Source organism: Rhineura floridana, chromosome 2, assembly GCF_030035675.1.
Source record: "Rhineura floridana isolate rRhiFlo1 chromosome 2, rRhiFlo1.hap2, whole genome shotgun sequence".
NCBI lineage: Eukaryota > Metazoa > Chordata > Lepidosauria > Squamata > Rhineuridae > Rhineura > Rhineura floridana.
Genome location: NC_084481.1, coordinates 122,623,139 through 122,637,096, shown reverse-complemented (window position 1 = coordinate 122,637,096; position 13,958 = coordinate 122,623,139). Strand labels below are relative to the sequence as shown.

At 40.4% G+C, this 13,958-nt stretch overlaps 1 protein-coding gene across 2 annotated transcripts in view; it reads right to left on the bottom strand.

Moving 5' to 3' along the window:
* Positions 1-13,958, bottom strand: part of AMPD3 (adenosine monophosphate deaminase 3) — a 63,135-nt gene that overhangs the window by 28,807 nt on the left and 20,370 nt on the right. The window lies entirely within an intron of this gene.

Below are 13,958 nucleotides of genomic sequence, written 5' to 3'. Positions count from 1 at the left end.
TCATTTGATAGTCTTATGTAGGCCTATTTATTAAAACTGTCACCAAGACAGATAAATATTCTACAGTCAGTGATAATTATAGTAACACAAGAGTCTTGGATAACCTACCCAGAATTATGATATATGTCTCTCTTGTATTCTAGTCAAGTGTATACTTGGCTTACACTTTTCTCTTCCATAATCTCTTCTTGTAAAAGCTACTACTGTAGTTTTTCTACCATGGAGTCTCATGATTAGGACTGCCAGATCAGAAACATCCCAATGAGATTTCAGGGATGTGCCCTAGTGATATCATTGGGGACGGGCCGTAGTGATGTCATTAAGCATGATACATTAGGCATCAACCACAGTTGCTTGGAGCATACCACTTAAACAAAAAAATTCTCTAATTGGAAATTAACATAGAAACCTTAGCTAAATGGGGGCGTTTCCAGGTCCAGCTGAAGTGCTGGGATCATTTCTTTCTACCTGCTTAGACAGCCTGTAAGGAACATTTAACAGAAGCCTATTTGCTTCTGGCAAGAAGGGTTAAAGTGCCCTCAGGCCAGGCCAGTGGAGATGGGATCACTCAGAAGTAAAGATGGATGCCCCTAAAGGGTGCAATTCTAAACACATTACTAAGGGACTAAGCCCCAGAGAACTCAACAGGACTTATTTCTGAGTAGATATTGTTAGGATTGTGCTGTCGGTAAGGCTTGACTAGGGATCATCTGCAACAATATCCATATTAAAACAGGGCTGACAACCCCCTGCCTGAAACAACAGCAATTGAAGCCACACTTCCCACTATGTGAATTCTCTTCTACCGCTATTGTGCAAGAAACAAACCATCATGCAAACAACAATGTGCATCATCAACGGGTTTAAGTGGGTTGAGCTGATCACATGGAACCACTGTTGTTGCTTCTATGTATGTAAAGTGATGACAGAGGTAAATGAAATGCAAATAGAAAAACAAAAACAAAAGACAGTGCCGCCACCACCACCATAATCGTTTTATTTGTTTAGCAATATGCCATTACAAACATAGATCATTCAAAGCTGAGACACAAATCTAGCTCTTAAATTCCTAGCTACCAGGGCAAATAAGGAAACACACAATGAGATATATATTTCTTTAACAAGAAAAAAAATATAACAAAAAACACACAAACTCACTTGGTGAAGCAAAATTTTTCCTGTGACTAAATTCAGACAGATATTTCTCGTGAGGATCTTTATATAAAGGACACTGGGTAACATAATGAAGGACATCCTCTATAGCTGTTTTACAAAACACACAAAACTTGTGTTTTAAGGGAAGTTTTTTATAACGCCCATCAAGAAAGGAAGAAGGCGTGACATTAAACCTTAACTTAGTAAAAGCGTGGAGCTAAAGTAATTACCTCTAAGTAATTAGTTTTCTGATGGTCTGTTTTAAAGCATGGATACAGCCTGGAGAATCTTGAAAAATGGAGAGTTAGCATATCAGCTAAAGAAGCTCTCCTGTACACAAACAGCTTTAACTGTACTTTAGACAATAACTGAATTTCAGTCAGCTTAGTATCAAATTCTCTAACAAGTGTATTAAAGCAGCAACTCTCTCTTGGGCATTTAAGGGCGAGCTATAAGCTATGGAGACCAAGCGGGAGGCTGGCAAAGCTAATACTCTGTTGTGAAAATTTAGGAGACAAACCAGTATTCTGGCCTGAACTGAAGGGCAACCCACTTCTGCACAAACATGCGCAACAGGAATACCAACAGGTAGGTCCAAAACCTTCTTTTAAAAAGAGCTTTGAACCTTCTCCAACTCACGAATTAGTGAGTGGCTAAAAAAGACAGTGATTATTTCCTAAATGCAATACCATAGCAACCACAAAAAGATTCCTATGAGTAAGACAGAAAACTCAGCATCCCACAACCAGACAGGGTTTCTAACCAAAATTTAAAAAATCCTGGCAGCCAGTCAACCAAGCTCACAGAAATCCCCATGCAGTACAGCTTGATCTGGGGACTGCAGTTAGTGCAGAATGCTGCAGCACGATTGCTCACATGAGTGAGACCCTATCAGCACATAATACATCTGCTCTGAAGTCTGCACTGGTTGCTGATTTGCTTCCAGGCCAAGTTCAAGGTATGCTTTCCATGTTACTGGTTCCACATAGTACATGTTCTGCTCTTGTAAGAAATCAGTCCTTTTGTGTGGCAGTACCTACTCTTTGGAACTCACTGCCTATTTATTTATTATCTTTATTTTTACCCCGCCCTATTTTCCAAACTGGAACTCAAGGTGGCTTCCAGATAAAAATATATATAATTAAGAACATACAATAATCTAAAATAAATGGAATTAAACTATTTACAATATTAAAACCGTTCAAACATACACTTAATAAATCACCTGAGTTTAAAATAGTACAATTAAACAATAACAATGCAGCACCCTCTTCAAGCCATGACCTTAGCAACCTTCAGCTCCAAAAGTCTTTACCTGCCGACAGAAGGGTTGCAAAGAGGGGGCCATTCTTGCCTCCCTAGGAAGGGAATTCCAGAGCCTAGGGGCAGCCACCGAAAAGGCCCTATCTCGCATCCCCACTAAATGTACTTGTGTAGATGTGGGGATTGAGAGAAGGGCCTCTCCTGAGGATCTCAGAGCCCAGGCAGGCTCATATAGGGAGATACGGTCTGACAGATAGCCTGGACCTAAGCCGTATAGGGCTTTGTAGGTCATAACCAGCACTTTGAATTGTGTCCAGAAACAAACTGGCAGCCAGTGGAGCTGCTGTAACAGGGGAGTTGTATGATCCCTGTATCCAGCCCCAGTTAGCATTCTGGCCTCAGCTCGTTGCACCAGCTAAAGTTTCCGAACAGTCTTCAGAGGCAGCCCCAAGTAGAGCATGTTACAGTAATCTAAACGGGATGTAACCAAGGCATGTGTCACCGTGGCCAGATCAGATGGCTCAAGGAACATTTACATTAGGCAGGCACCTTCATTGTACTAATTTTGGCACCTGCTAAAAACATTTTTGTTTAGGCAAGCCTACCCAGGCATGTAGAAGCTATTGTGCTTTTTATCTGTTTTTAATTCATTGTTGGTTTTATTATTTTGAATGTTTTTAAATATCTACCTTTAACTGTTTTTACCAATAATGTTGTTTTAATTTGTATAAACTGCTTTGAATTTTTTTAAATTAAAGCGGTATATAAATGTTGTAAATAAAATACATAAATACATTTCGGAGTCACTGTGGCCTTTGGGTCTCTTCCCTCTTTTATACTGACTCAGGTCATTTGATATCATCTAGCTCAGTACTAATGACAGGGACTAGCATTAGCTCTCCAGGATTCCAGGCAATAGCACTGTTTAAAAAAGTCTCTTTTAAAATTGTTCATTTCAATTCACTAATGAATACACAGTGTACTAGGGCAGATCCACACCATGCATTTAAAGCACATTCAACATACATTTGAAGCACATGAATCCCACCACAGAATAATGGGAACTGTTGTTTGATAAGAGTGGTGAGAACTATAACTGAGAGGGAAACTACACTTCCCAGGATTCTTTGGGGGAAGTCATGTGCTTTAAATGCAAGTTGGATGTACTTTAAATGTATTATGTGGATCTTAATTACTTCATTAACTTTGCCTGCATATAAATCATGTTAATTAAATTGTAAAGTGGAAATAAGCTACAAAGTTTACTGGGCTATGCACCATCTCAGCCTATTCTACCCCTCAGGGTGAAAACAGAGGGGGACCATGACCACCCCAAGGAAGAAGGGCACACTTAAAATGTAGAGGAAATAATAATTTGTAAATAATAATTTACAACTCTACCGTGAAATCAGATACCTATCAAGACATAGTATGAAGAAATATTTATATAAGCATGAATGACAAAGATGTTTATTATTTACACAATCTCTAAAGATACGTATAGTGCAATCTATGAGTGTTTACTCAGAAGCAAGTCCCAATGTATTAAATGGGGCTTACTCAAACAGGGAAGCATGCACAGGACTGCAACTTCAAGTGATAAGGAACTTCACTCACCCAACCCAAAATTCAAAATCATGCCACTCTAAGTTGTTTTGCAACTGTTTTATTCTTGTTTTATGGTTATTGGATTTTAAATGGCTTTATTTCTCAATTTTATTTATTTAGTAATTATATTATTTATATCCCACCCTTCTTCCCAGTAGGAGCCCAGGGTGGCTCCTGTTGTGAGCTGCCTTGGTTTCCAACCCTACCCACAGGGTTGTTGGAAGTATTCCACATACACACACACTGGAGATGTAAAAATACATACACCCCATATAATAGTTTATTGTCTATTGTCAAAACCACTGTGCCATTGCAGATCTTTTTTAAAAAAAAAACTATTAGTTTACTGCCAAATAAAAGCAGTGACACTTAAGCCCTGCTTAACTGCTTTTTTAAAAAAAAAGGATTGGAGGAGGACAGAAAGCTTTACAACACAATCCTCTTCTATGTTCTATGTTCACTCAAAAGTCCCATTGATTTTCAGCACAATCCTAACCATGTTTCTCAAAAGTAAGTCCTACTGAGTTCAGTGGGGTTAACTCCAGGTATGTGGAATTAGCACTGCAGCTTTAGTCCTGGAAAAGCATCATACTGGGAGGTTTTTCAAAATAGGTTATGAATAAGACAAATAAGCTGCCCTCTTCAACAGTCCAGTAAAATTTAAAATTGTTTGACTCCTTAATTAGAAAAGTATAACACTGCAGCATGTACACTTTTTAAAACTTCTGTTCAAAAATTATTTGAAAGATAAAAATGTATAATATGCCACTTTTTGCAAGTAATTAAAAAACCCTGCATGTACAACTTTTATGCCTACCAAGATCCTGCTGTGATCTTCTGTTGCAGTGCAATCTTATGCATGTTTACTTAGAAGCAAGTTCCAATCCTGTACAGAGAAAGTACTCTTTATGCTGCTGAAAGCTATATATTTACTGAATTCCTGAAGTTAGACAAACAGGAAAAGGAAATGGGGTTTAGTTATTGCCTTGGGGTCAACAAATCTTGTGAATCAAAACCCTGATTTCACTTACTGGCTAAAAATCTGAAACGGTGGGGATTAGAGCAGCTGGTACTAACAGAAGTTGCGGGGGGCTGACATTTTGATTTATAACCTTTCAACCAGACCACCTAGAAACTATATTTTGTTTTAAATGAAAGCTAAGAGTCCAGAGATTAAGGTGACTCACCCGGAGACCTGGAGAGAACCTCCAAAAACCGGAGTCTCTGGGCAAAAAACGGAGACCTTACAACCCTACTCATGATATATCAGTCTGATAGTAGAAACAGTTTACTGCTTAAACTGACCTCAGCTCCCCCTGGTTTAAAATAGGAGTGAGGAACCTGTGGCCCTCTGGATGTTCTGCACTATGATACCTATCAGCCCCAGGTATGATGGCTGTTGTAGCCCACAACATCTGGAGGGCCACAGGTTCCCTGCCCCTGGTTTACAAGAAAACAATATATTTTGAACCTCTGGCCCTGCAGATGATGTTGAAATAAAAGTCCCATGATCACTGGCTGCTGGCCATGCTGGCTAAGGCTGAGAGGAGTTGCAGTCTAACAATATCTGGAGGGACACACGTTGCCCATCCCTGCCTTCTACAGTCTGAATTAATCAAGAAAAGTAATATTAGCCACAGAAGCAAGACTACTATAGTGGACAGGTCAGCCACATCAAGATCACAGCGTGTTCAACACAGCTGTGTATGCACATTATAGTAGTTGGCAGAAAACAACACCTAGCACACATTTACATTTTTAAAAAATACAGATGATCTAAACATTGAAAGATAAACTAAATGTTAAACCGTTAAAAACAGATGCATACAATAATGATATTCACAAAACTGCCTTGTGGTATGTGCATGACTATTGAACTTATTAACTTAGTGGGCAGATATAAGATAACTAATTGCAGAGGGTTTTGTTTTTGCAAATGACTTTGCAATAAACAAACCAGTGAATAAGTGGCCCACTGAACTTGGGGGCATTGGCAGGGGACTGCCTTTCACTTGGAATGTGCTGCTGACTGATATAATCACACTTTCCAAGAATGGCTTCTCCTTCTCTTACACAAGCTTGTCAACAACCTATTTTGAAACTTGAGAGAAGTTGCATGCAATTAGATGCAGATTCTGCATTGTAAAAAATGTTGTTTATCTCACATTATACTGAATATAAATATATTTGTGTTAATATTAACATAAGAAGAGCCTACTGGATCAGGCCAGTGGCCCATCTAGTCCAGCATCCTGTTCTCACAGTGGCCAACCAGGTGCCTGGGGGAAGCCCGCAAGCAGGACCCGAGTGCAAGAACACTCTCCCCTCCTGAGGCTTCCAGCAACTGGTTTTCAGAAGCATGCTGCCTCTGACTAGGGTGGCAGAGCACAGCCATCACAGCTAGTAGCCATTGATAGCCCTGTCCTCCATGAATTTGTCTAATCTTCTTTTAAAGCCATCCAAGCTGGTGGCCATTACTGCATCCTGCGGGAGCAAATTCCACAGTTTAACTATGCGCTGAGTAAAGAAGTACTTCCTTTTGTCTGTCCTGAATCTTCCAACATTCAGCTTCTTTGAATGTCCACGAGTTCTAGTATTATGAGAGAGGGAGAAGAACTTTTCTCTATCCACTTTCTCAATGCCATGCATAATTTTATACACTTCTATCATGTCTCCTCTGACCCGCCTTTTCTCTAAACTAAAAAGCCCCAAATGCTGCAACCTTTCCTCGTAAGGGAGTCGCTCCATCCCCTTGATCATTCTGGTTGCCCTCTTCTGAACCTTTTCCAACTCTATAATATCCTTTTTGAGATGAGGCGACCAGAACTGTACACAGTATTCCAAATGCGGCCGCACCATAGATTTATACAACGGCATTATGATATCGGCTGTTTTATTTTCAATACCTTTCCTAATTATCGCTAGCATGGAATTTGCCTTTTTCACAGCTGCCGCACACTGGGTCGACATTTTCATCGTGCTGTCCACTACAACCCCGAGGTCTCTCTCCTGGTCGGTCACCGCCAGTTCAGACCCCATGAGCGTATATGTGAAATTCAGATTTTTTGCTCCAATATGCATAATTTTACACTTGTTTATATTGAATTGCATTTGCCATTTTTCTGCCCATTCACTCAGTTTGGAGAGGTCTTTTTGGAGCTCTTCACAATCCCTTTTTGTTTTAACAACCCTGAACAATTTAGTGTCATCAGCAAACTTGGCCACTTCACTGCTCACTCCTAATTCTAGGTCATTAATGAACAAGTTGAAAAGTACAGGTCCCAATACCGATCCTTGAGGGACTCCACTTTCTACAGCCCTCCATTGGGAGAACTGTCCGTTTATTCCTACTCTCTGCTTTCTGCTTCTTAACCAATTCCTTATCCACAAGAGGACCTCTCCTCTTATTCCATGACTGCTAAGCTTCCTCAGAAGCCTTTGGTGAGGTATCTTGTCAAACGCTTTTTGAAAGTCTAAGTACACTATGTCCACTGGATCACCTCTATCTATATGCTTGTTGACACTCTCAAAGAATTCTAATAGGTTACTGAGACAGGACTTTCCCTTGCAGAAGCCATGCTGGCTCTGCTTCAGCAAGGCTTGTTCTTCTATGTGCTTAGTTAATCTAGCTTTAATCATACTTTCTACCAGTTTTCCAGGGACAGAAGTTAAGCTAACTGGCCTGTAATTTCCGGGATCCCCTCTGGATCCCTTTTTGAAGATTGGCGTTACATTTGCCACTTTCCAGTCCTCAGGCACGGAGGAGGACCCAAGGGACAAATTACATATTTTAGTTAGCAGATCAGCAATTTCACATTTGAGTTCTTTGAGAACTCTCAGGTGGATGCCATCCGGGCCCGGTGGTTTGTCAGTTTTTATATTGTCCATTAAGCTTAGAACTTCCTCTCTCGTTACCACTATTTGTCTCAGTTCCTCAGAATCCCTTCCTGCAAATGTTAGTTCAGGTTCAGGGATCTGCCCTATATCTTCCACTGTGAAGACAGATGCAAAGAATTCATTTAGCTTCTCTGCAATCTCCTTATCGTTCTTTAGTACAACTTTGACTCCCTTATCATCCAAGGGTCCAATCGTCTCCCTAGATGGTCTCCTGCTTTGAATGTATTGATAGAATTTTTTGTTGTTGGTTTTTATGTTCTTAGCAATGTGCTCCTCAAATTCTTTTTCAGCATCCCTTATTGTCTTCTTGCATTTCTTTTGCCAGAGTTTGTGTTCTTTTTTATTTTCTTCATTCGGACAAGACTTCCATTTTCTGAAGGAAGACTTTCTGCCTCTAAGAGCTTCCTTGACTTTGCTCGTTAACCATGCTGGCGTCTTCTTGGCCCTGGCGGTACCTTTTCTGATCTGCGGTATGCACTCCAGTTGAGCTTCTAATATAGTGTTTTTAAACAACTTCCAAGCATTTTCGAGTGATGTGACCCTCTGGACTTTGTTTTTCAGCTTTCTTTTTACCAATCCCCTCATTTTTGTGAAGTTTCCTCTTTTGAAGTCAAATGTGACCGTGTTGGATTTTCTTGGCAATTGGCCAGTTACATGTATGTTTAATTTAATAGCACTGTGGTCACTGCTCCCAATCGGTTCAACAACACTTACATCTCGCACCAGGTCCCGGTCCCCACTGAGGATTAAGTCCAGGGTTGCCGTCCCTCTGGTCGGTTCCATGACCAACTGGTCTAGGGAATAGTCATTTAGAATATCTAGAAACTTTGCTTCTTTGTCATGACTGGAACACATATGCAGCCAGTCTATGTCCGGGTAGTTGAAGTCACCCATTACTACCACATTTCCTAGTTTGGATGCTTCCTCAATTTCATATTAATTTTCATTCTAACCACATCAACACAAGGATGCATCAACTAATGCATATGAACTATTCAGCATTCTGCACAGTTTTGCCACAGTGCCGTCTAATAAAAGTATTCACTAATATAAAAAAACCTTGCAATTTAAGAACGTACCTATAGCCAACAGATATTTCTATCAAACATTAAAAAGCAGGGAAATTGGGCAGCTATAATGAATGCACAAGGGGAGCAGGAGACCTGACGTCCTCTCTGAGATATTTGACTGCCCTACAAATTTGTCAAAATGTAAATACAATTTGGGTTGGTTTTTCACAGTCTAATCCACTTCCTGTGTAGCTTGGAAAAATTTCCCTGCTTTTTAATCCGGGAGGTAAGAAATGGGATCCTATGCAAGTTTGCTGAGAATGGATTGACCATTTGCATGGTTATTGAGTTCAGTGGGATTTACCCCCCTGCAGTCATGCTTAGGATAGGTGAAACTGACCGCAGGGGAGGGGGAGGGGAGCAGGGGAGCAGGTAGAAAGGGGAGGAGGAGGGTAGGTTTGATCATTTGCATGTTTATTGAGTTCAGTGGGATTTACTTCCTGCAATCATGCTTAGGATAGCTAAAACTGACCATGGGGAGGGAAGCCTGGAGTGGGCAGGGGAGTAGGAAGAGGGGAGAAGAGGAGGAAGGGAGAGGAGAGGGGGAAGGGAAAGACAGGTCTGATAATTTGCATGCTTATTGAGTTCAATGGGATTTACTCCTGTGCAATCATGGCTAGGATAGGTAAAATTGACCATGGGGGAGGGGGGGGAGGAGAGAGTAGAGGGAAGGAATGAGGAGGAGAGGGGAGCAGAAAGAGTGGGAAGGAGGGGATTGGAAGGGGAGAGGAGAGGTGAAGGAAGGGGGAGGGAAGGGGCAAAAGGGAGGTGATGGGAGGGAGGAGGAGGAGAGGGCAGGCTTGATCATTTGCATGCTTATTGTGTTCAGTGGGATTTACTCCCATGCAATCATGCTTGAAGATGAAATGGACTGCCTTCCAGTCGATTCCAACTTATGGCAACCCTATGAATAGGGTTTTCATGGTAAGCAGTATTCAGAGGTGGTTTACCATTGCCTTCCTCTAAGGCTGAGAGGCAGTGACTGGCCCATGGTCACCCAGTGAACTTTATGGCTGTGTGGGGATTTGAACCCTGTTCTCCCAGGTCATAGTGCTAGGATGGGTAAAACTGACCATGGAGGGTGGAGGAGAAGGGGGGGAGGGGGAAGGAGGGGATTGGAAGGGGATGGGGGAGGGGAAGGGACGGGGGAAGGAAGGGAGAGAGAGAAGGGATAGGAGGGAGGAGGAGGGGAGAGCAGAAAGAGGAGGGGAGGGCAGAAAGAGGCGGGGAGGGGAAGAGATTGGGTGGGTGGGCACTGGGCAGAGGCAAAGCCCCTTTCCTTTCACAAACTACATTTCCCAGGATTGATTATCTGACGGAAGCCATGACCGTCTCACGTGAAATCAAAGTCTGGTGTGGGTGTGGCCCCCTGATTAGGCAAGCCCAGCAGCTGGGAGTCTGGCTTTTAGAACACTGACATTTGGTTCTTACTGAGCATGCCCAACACTATCATTGAGTTCAAGCTAAAATTTATTAAATTAATTAAAAATCAGCCAGGCTTTTTTTTTTTAACTTTTAAACTGCAGAAGATGAAGGTCAGAGTATGGGGCAAGGTCAGTAATAGTATTAAGATACTCTGTGAACATGGCTGGTTTTTAATGAATTTCAACAGATGAGAATTCTGACAGAAAAAAGTCCCAAAGGGGTCTGGTTTTTTCTCTCTTTTTACACTTTGAACTCTCGATTCTCTGACTGTTTTGTGTATCAACATGAAAATTTAGAGGGTTATTAAGCAAGCGTTTCTGAGTTCAGGACTATGGTTTTGTAAGGTTTTCTTCTGAAATGAGCTTATGGTAAGCATCAGAATGGCATGGGGGGTATTTTCAATTTAACATTGCAGAATGCGAAAAATCCATGCTGACTATAGTATACAGCCATCTCGTGACTGTATAATCCATTTATGCATACATACCACTACAAAAAGAAGAACTCTTTGAGGGCCTTTAAGTTATGCTTTGCTGTACTTTTCAGTGTTAGTTTTTCCTCTAAAATTATTTTTCTAATCAGCCTTATCAACCATATGGAAGTAGTGCCCGAATGGATAATATGCAAACAGGACATACAAAGGAAAAGTTTTCGGTTTAGGACTCTGTATTAGCTAGACAGCACAAAATATTTTATCCCTGCAAGGAATGCATCCATTTAAACTAGCACATATTTTTCAGGTCTGCACATCCCCATATTTATACTATACATTCACAAACTTAAGAGTCCGGTACATCACTACTACCTTCTTTTAAAACCATAAGAATAATTTTGTCCAATTTTTTACTTACTTGTGGCAGAACCCAGTTTTTTTTAAAGAACTCATGTTATGCCTGGTTTGCTGACTATATAGATGTAAGATGGAGAAGGCAACAGTTACCTTATCTATAGAAACTGCAGAAATGTTAATTCTCTGTATTCATACAAAGTACTGTATTCAGTACTGTTGGTCTGTCCCTTTCCTATCTCTTGTCCTTGGACCTAGTGCAAGCTAAATCCATTGTTAAACAGAGATAGACAGCCAAGAGTGCCATGCTTTAGCCAATGGACCATGTTCACCATGTTTGCTGGGCCTGATTGGGTCTGCCTCTAACCAGTGTATGCTATACTATACCTGTTCTGATGGCAGGCGTTAACATTTTACCTTCAAATATGTTAAAGGACAGATTTGCTAAAATTCCTATCAAGGATAGGTGCCGCCTGTGTAATGAGCTGTAACTTGAAACAGTTTCCCATGTGTTTTTTTACTGTAGATTTTATCAAGGGGTCAAGAATGTATAATCTATCTGGTCAATCCTTAGTGAATCTTCTGAGTATTTTCACTGGGGCGGGGGTCCAATATATTTGTTACTGAAGAGGTTGCAATATTTCTGAATGTAGTAATATCTCTTAGACATTCAGTGATTGCTACCTCTTAATCTTCACCTTTACTTTTTTGATTTTGTGACTCTGTATCCATATCATTGCATATTCTTTAATGGTTGTCTGACAGCAATAAAAATGATCCTGTTGTATTTATAATGATTGAAGATTAAAACAAAACAAGAAGTCCTGCAAAACCGGGCATGTACTACTTCAGCTCTGTACTGTGCTGCTTTCAAGTCTTTGAAAAGCTGCCACTTGTGCACATTCAAAACATGTCATATGGTAAGTAATAATAAAGCAGTTTGCATTAGGGTTTTATGTACAGCTTATTTTGAGCTTATGCTACCTTCTGGGTATTGAGATTCTTAGTTCATAGCAAGCCCTTAACAAGACAGCATAATCCAGAGTAATTATATGAGGGTAGTGTTTATACCCTCCTTGCCTCAGGAAGGTCACTATGCTCCTACCACAGACATGCAACCTGTATGCCAAACATTCTTAGCCTGTTTACAGTCAAAATAATAACAAAATAACATGTAATAACACACCATTTCATCTGACATTGAAAGAGATTTACCCGAACTATTTTTAAGGAGAGACGATCTGATACACATAGGACTTTCTTTTAGTAGCACTATAATTCCAAGGTAGTTTTTAATCTTATTTCTTATTTCATTCAGGCTTTCTTATCTCACCATCAGCAATTCAGATTACTTTTGGCCATCTTTGTATCCCATCCTTTGACCAAGCAACTCAACCTTCTCTGCTTTGGCTCTTTCTCCATTTGTGGGGGAATGTTAGAGGGATTTTAAATAGAAAGCGGCTGGTGGGAAAGGCCTTCTTTTGTCATTCCTCTAATCCTGATTATAGCTTCCTGCAATTCATTTTTATTTTAAAAACCTGCTGGGAGTGTTACACTTGTCTTCCACATAACATCTAGTTAGCCAAGAGCTATGTGACTAAGCAGGAATTTGTGCCTGGATTTTCCAAGGCCAATATTCTATTCACTGGCTCATTTCATGCTTCTCACTTATAATAGGTGGGTTTAAGAAGGGCTTGGATTTCCTTCTAGATAATGCAAAGGTCTCACCACTAATTCTAAATTCACTCTATAGAACATCAGTGGGTACAATCCAAATGCAGACAGATGAAATTTACTAAACATAAATATGTCCAGTATATGGAAGACACCATCAAGAGTTTGTTAGCAGAGAGCACCTTTCATACAATCGTGACAGAGCATAAAAGAGAAAACAATGGGTATAACCCAGAAAGTCTTTACTGTGCATACAGTACTAAAGGTTAGATATGCACAGCAATGTGTTTTGGCCTCCAGTTTTATTACAACACACAAAGAGCTCTTCCATTGTCATAAGTATTTTAAAATTCATTATGGTTGTTAGAATGAGACATCAACCTGCTAATTAGTAGGACCACATTTGATTGCCTAATAAAGCAAACTCAAACCGTAAAATTATAACACATTTATGATTTACAGTTTGTTGCAATTTAGAAATTGCTGGCTAGTTAGGTAGAGGGCTGCTGCTTTCAAATAGAAAACAACTTCCAGTTCCTTATCAATAGATTATTTCTATAGGAAATCTTCTGAAATGATTGTAAATATACACATGAAAATGTTCATTATAGGAAAACAATAGTAATATGCTTTCAGATACGACTCCATGAACTAGATCTATCTAGCATCAAAGGACCCAACTTGAATATGCCTGGACTTCAGCATTAAATAGCAATCATATGCACATTGAACTTAAAATTACAGTCACTGCTCATCTGGAAGGAAGTTCTACTGAACTCAAGGGGACTTAAGCTGTAAGGCAGGAACAGGGAAAACCTGCGGCCCTCTATATTTGTTGAACTACACTCTAATCATCCCTGACTACTGGTCATTCTACCTGGGGCTAACGGGAGTTGTAATCCAGAACATCTGGAGGGCAGCAGGTTGCCTAGCCCAGAGGTTACAAAAGCTGGATATCCCTTTTCCTTTCATGCTCTCTAGAACCCCTCTAACACTACAGAGAGAAAATTCTCAGGTTCAACCCCTCTCAAAATCCAAGCCATTTATTCATTGATCTATCATTTTTATACCCTGCTTTT